Source organism: Octodon degus, unplaced genomic scaffold, assembly GCF_000260255.1.
Source record: "Octodon degus isolate 3935 unplaced genomic scaffold, OctDeg1.0 scaffold00349, whole genome shotgun sequence".
NCBI lineage: Eukaryota > Metazoa > Chordata > Mammalia > Rodentia > Octodontidae > Octodon > Octodon degus.
This window is the reverse complement of record NW_004524925.1, coordinates 302,473-308,482: the sequence shown is the minus strand read 5'-3', so window position 1 is coordinate 308,482 and position 6,010 is coordinate 302,473. Positions and strand designations below refer to the sequence as shown.

Below are 6,010 nucleotides of genomic sequence, written 5' to 3'. Positions count from 1 at the left end.
AAAGAAAGAAAGAAAGAAAGAAAGAAAGAAAGAAAGAAAGAAAGAAAGAAAGAAAGAAAGAGAAGAGAGAGAGAAAGAAAGAAAGAAAGAAAGAAAGAAAGAAAGAAAGAAAGAGAAAGAAGAGAGAGAGAGAGAGAAAGAAAGAAAAAAAGAAAGAAAGAAAGAAAGAAAGAAAGAAAGAAAGAAAGAAAGAAGAGAGAAAGAAAAAAGAAAAGAAAGAAAAAAAATATATATAGCATAGTCTGAATAATTGTACTGCTGATATCTGCTGGTCTACTGAAAGGAGCATTAATGCTAATTTTTTCTTCTCCTTTCTAATTTCTTATAAACCAACTTTGCATGCTTATATCTGGTAATCTCAATACAACTAACTTGAAGACAACATTATGCAATATAACAACCATTGTTGAATTCCTAGTATTTTGTTTAGTGAAATTCTATATCATTTCTAATTTTTGACTATTGTTATTCTCTTTAAAAATAATAACTGAAACTTCCCAAAACCATAGAGAAATAAATGTTCAAGCTATAATATCCAAAAGCTCAAAGAAGACTGAGGGTCATGCTCAGACAGTAAGAGAAAAGTGACTTATCACGCACAAAATAACTTTATGACACTATTTGAATTTATTAAAACAAATGCTATAGGCCAGGAGATAGTGAGATAACAGGTTCAATATAATAAAAAAAAAAGTTTTGTATGAAATAGCAAAGGTGTCCTTCACACATAAAGAAGAGATAAAATCTTTCTCAGACAAAATTTAAGGGAACTTATCACTGGACTTTATCAGAAATGCTGATGAGAGTTCTTCAAAATTAAATGAAATGACATCAAATATCAACATAACACATAAAATTTACAGATTAAAAATAACTGGCCAACCTGGGCATGGTTTTGTATGCCTATAATCCCAGAACAAGGGAGGCTGAAGCAGGAGGATTGCTGAGAGAGAGAAAGAAAACAGACAGACAGGCAAACAAACAGACAAAAGAGAAAACTACAGGGCAATACAACTAGAGGAGCTGAGGAAAGAGGACTGCTGAGAGAGAAATGAGAGAGAAGGGAAAGGGACACGGATAGAGAAAGGGAAAGGAAGAGAGAGAGAAGAAAGGAAATAAGAAATGGAAGAATGAGAAACAATGAAAGAGAAAGAAAGAGACAGAGAGAGAGAAAGAGAAAGAAAGAAAGAAAGAAAGAAAGAAAGAAAGAAAGAAAGAAAGAAAGAAAGAAAGAAGAAAGAAAGAAAGGAAAGAAAGAAAGAAAGAAAGAAAGAAAGAAAGAAAGAAAGAAAGAAAGAAAGAAAGAAAGATAAAGCAGGAAGAGGAAAGGAGAGGAGGGAGGATAGGAAGGAAGTAGGAGAGAAAACTACAGGCCAATACAATAACCTTAGTGAAGACAGATGCAAAAATTTTCAGTAGGAATATTACAAACAGAATTCAACAACTCATTGAAAAGATCATACGCCATGTGCAAACCAGTTTCATCTCAGGATACAAGCCCAACTCAACACACATCAATCAATAAATGCAATGTATCACATAAATAGAAACAAGACTAAAACTTCAAATGATTATCTCGATAGACACTGAAAAAGCCTTCAACAAAATCTAACATCTCCTCATGAGGAAAACCCCAGATAAAAACAGTTATAAAAAGATCACACCTCAAATTAATAAAAGCCACACATAACAATCCACAGCCAACATTCTACTGCATGAGGAAAAGCTGAGAGCATTTCTGCTAAAATCAGAACCGAGATGTCGTGTTAAGTAGGTACTTGAAAGTTCAACAAAAAATAAATAAAAGGAATATGAATAGGAAAGAAAGAGGTCAAACTATTCTATTGGTAGATGATCTCATTCTTTATGTACAATGCCTAAAGCACTTGATTGGAAGACCTTTAGGTCAGGCAAACAATTTCAGTAGAGCAGCGTCATACAAAACTGACGCGCAATGAACAACAGCATCCCTGTACACCAATAATGGACTCATTAAGAGAAAATCAAGGCAGCACTTCATTCACAGTAACTTCAAAAGAAATTCAATTCTTAGGCAGGTGCTTAAGCCAGCTATTCCCCTCCTGTGTATTGTTCCAGAAGAACTGAAAACCTCATACCATAGCAATATATGTGCAATCACATTTGTAGCAGCACAGTTGTCATAGCTAAATCCTGGAAACAACCCAGATGCCCATCAGCTGAAGAATGGATAAGGAAGATGTGGCATTTTTACACAACGAAGTATCATTCAGCTACAAAACAGGATAAATTTGAGTCTTTTGTTGGTAAATGGATGCAACTAGAGAACATACTCTTAAGTGAAATAAATCAGACCCGCATGTGCAAACATTGTATTGTCTCCTTACTGTGAGAACCTAAAAGAGAAAAATGGAATCTGAAGGGTACAATAGATACTGGGAAAAAGGAATGCTCTTATTCAAAAGGAAAGAGTTATGAGTTGAGGAGAAGGACAGGAAAAGGAGTCAGGGAAAGAGATTTATCTACGTATATAAGCAGGATGGTTTGGACAACTGTACTGTGCATTTCTGCTGGTCTATGGAAAGGAGCAGTAAATGCTTTAATTAATTTTGTCTCATTTTTCCAATTGTTTGTACTTTTTCTCTTCTTAATTTCTTATACATTTCTTTCTTTTTTCTTTCTTCTTCCAATTTTACATGGATATATCTGGTAATAGGAATAACTGGTTGGAAGATAACGCTATGTATTACAACCGATACTGTGAAATTCATATTTGTTTATTGAAATTCTGTATCACTTGTAATTTTTTCTATTTTAACTCTAATTTTTACCCTCTTTAAAAAATGATTAAAAAAAAGAAATTAAATATTTAGGAATCAACCTAACCAAGAGGGTGAAAACCCATTACAAAAAATAAAATTATAGAACTCTACAGTTTGAAGAGGACATTAAAAGATGAAAAGACATGCTAGGGCCAGCTAGATAGCTCAGTGGAACAAGGTGCCTGCACAGTGGCCAGGGTTCCATCCCTGGCATGCCATGCTGGCCCTGCCCCCGCGGTGCACTGAGACAGCGATTGATACTGGGCGTGGTGGTTCATGCCTGTAATACAGCACTTGAGAGGCTGAAAAACAGGAGAATCACTACGAATCTAATCTACATAGTGAGACCCTGGAGACCGTGGAGACCCTGTCCTAAATACAAAAAAAAAAAAAAAAAAAAAAGAAAAGACATCCTTATTTCTGTACTAGAAGAACTAATATTGTGAAAACTGCAGCACAACCAAAAACATTTATTTATTTAACAGAATCCTCATTAAAAATAATAAAAACATCTTGCACAATCCCAAAATACTTATGAAATCAGAAAGGATCCAGACTAGTCAAAACAATCTTGAACAAAAAGAAGAAACACAGAAACATCACAATATCAGATTTTCTGTTATACTACAGAACTATAGTCACAAAAACAACATGATACAGGTGCTAAAACATATATGTGGACCAATGAAATAGAATGAAAGACACAGACATCACATTGTGTAACCACAGTTATCTGAGTTTGACAAAAGGATCAAAACTACATTAGTAAAAAAAAGGCAATCTCTTTAACGAATGCTGCAGCAGAAAATAGCTATCCTTTGCACTCTTTCTTTTCCATAATTTTATTGATAAACAAATAGCAATGAGACAGCTTCAAATCAAATTGGTAGGACAGTATCAATAATTAACACATTGCATACATTCTTCCTAGTGGTTGATTGCTGTACAAGATGCAGACATGATATCCTATTTACAAACACCATTAGAACAAATCCCTCTATTCAGTAAGAGAATGTAACTATGTATCTATCCTAACCATTTTGAATACACAGATACAAAATGGACATTCATCTGTATCCCCCTTTTTTTAAGTTCTGTTATTTGAATATTATAGGTGTGTTAATTTAGCAAAATATTCTAAGAGTCCAGTAGTCCATAATAATATTGGGTCTTCCACTTGACTGGCAATGTAAGAAACTGTTGACCTGAGTCCCCTACAGCTCAACATAATAGCATGGCTTTACTTCTTATACTTCATTTTTTTTACTTTCATTATGGGAAAAAATCAAATCAGGCTGAATCAAAGACCTAGATACACAAAGAGAAAGTTTAACTTTGGAACTTAACATACTGAAAACACTTAAACCCATAATATCAAGACTCAGCAAACGGATAACAACAAATTAAAAAACTTTCTCTACAGCACAAGAAACCACCTGCATAATGAAAAGATAATTTACAGAATGAGCCAAACATTTCATTAGTGACAGAGAACTAATATCTAGAATATATAAAGAACTCAAAAGAATACATCTCAAAAAACAAATGATCCAATTTAAAAAATGAGCAATTGAAGTAGATACTTCTCCAGAGAAGTACAAATAGCCAATTAGTACATGAAAAATGCTCATCACCATTGGCCATTAGAAAACTGCCACTGAAATTTTATCATACTCCAGTCAGAATGGATATCATCAAGGACTTGTAACACATATTGGAACAACTGTAGGAGAAAAGAAACACCTCTCGATTCTTAGCAAGATAGAATCTCAGGGTTAATTTTCATTTCCCTAATGATAATGGTCTCAGTCTTGATCTCAGTCTCTTTCTCTCTCTCTCCCTCCCTCCCTCCTTCCCTCACTCCCTCCCTCCTTCCCTCTCCCATCTCCTCCCCCCCTCCCATCTCTGTCTTTCTTTGGTTTTTCAAAACACGATCTTGCTGTACAGTTCAGACTAGCTTTGAACTCACTGTGTAATGCAGAATGGGCTTGAACTCGTGCCAGTTCTCCTGCCTCGGGCTCCTGAGTGCTGGAATTGCAGGCCTGAGCAACCATTGCATGAAGTGATCTGTTGCATTGTTTGCCAGTATCTTGTTGAGGAGTTTTACACCACTGTTCATTACAGTGATTGGCCTGCAGTTTCATTTTTGGTTGAGTCTTCATCTGCTTTTGGAATCAGGGTAATATTAACTTCCAGGAATGACTTTGGGAGTGTTCCTTCTCTTTAAGTTTTATTGAGGAGTTTGAGGAGTATTCATGTAAAATCTTCCCTGAAGTTCTTACAGAATACAGCAGTGAATACATTGGGATTTTGGCTTTTCTTGGTAGTTTTTTTTTAATTAATGCATCAGTAGGATTATTGAGGAGTTTTATATCTTCTTTATTTAATTTTGGTAACTTGTGTTTATCTAGGAATTTGTCCATTTCTTTTGAATTCACTAATTTATTGATGTACAGATTTTCAAAGTTGTTGCTAATAATATTCTCAAATTTGGTGTTGTTCAACATGATTTAATCTCTTTGATTTCTAATGACATTTATTTGGGTCTTTTCTTTCCTTTGGGGGGTAAGATTGGCTAGAGTTTTGTATATTTCATTTATTCTTTCAGGGAACCAACTCATCATTGATCCTTTGTATATTTTTCAGTCTCTATTTCATTAAATTCTGCTCTGAACTTTATAATTTCCTTCCTTGTATAAGCTTTATGTTTAAATTGTTATTATATTTTTAGGATCTTGAGGTACATCTTCATGTCATTTACTTAGGCTTGTTCTATTTGTCTGTTGTGGGCATGTATATATGCAGTTGTAATAGAAGGAAGTTTATGAAATGAATATACTCGAGATTGGGTCTTTCTATGCAATTCAGGCTGGACTTGAACTCGCTATGTAAACCATGGATCTCCCTGCCTTGGCTTCCCGAGTGCTGGGATTATAATCCCAGACCATCATGCCCATTTAGATCTGCTTTTATTGTATCTCAAAGTCCTGGTGTGCTGTACTGGCATTATTGTCAGAGTCGAGGAACTGTCTCATTTCTTCCTAGATTTCTTCTGTGATTCACTGATTACTCACTAATATATGATTTAATATCCATGAATTTACATATTTTTGAGGTTTCTTTCAGCATTGATTTGTAGTTTCATTCATTACAATATGGTCTGATAGTATAAAAAGTGGTCCTGAGTTCAATCCCTGGTTCTGCAAAAA

General features: G+C 34.6%; 1 protein-coding gene across 1 annotated transcript in view; it reads left to right on the top strand.

Annotated features, from left to right (window-relative positions):
• Nucleotides 1-6,010, top strand: part of Spag17 (sperm associated antigen 17) — a 293,285-nt gene that overhangs the window by 168,027 nt on the left and 119,248 nt on the right. The window lies entirely within an intron of this gene.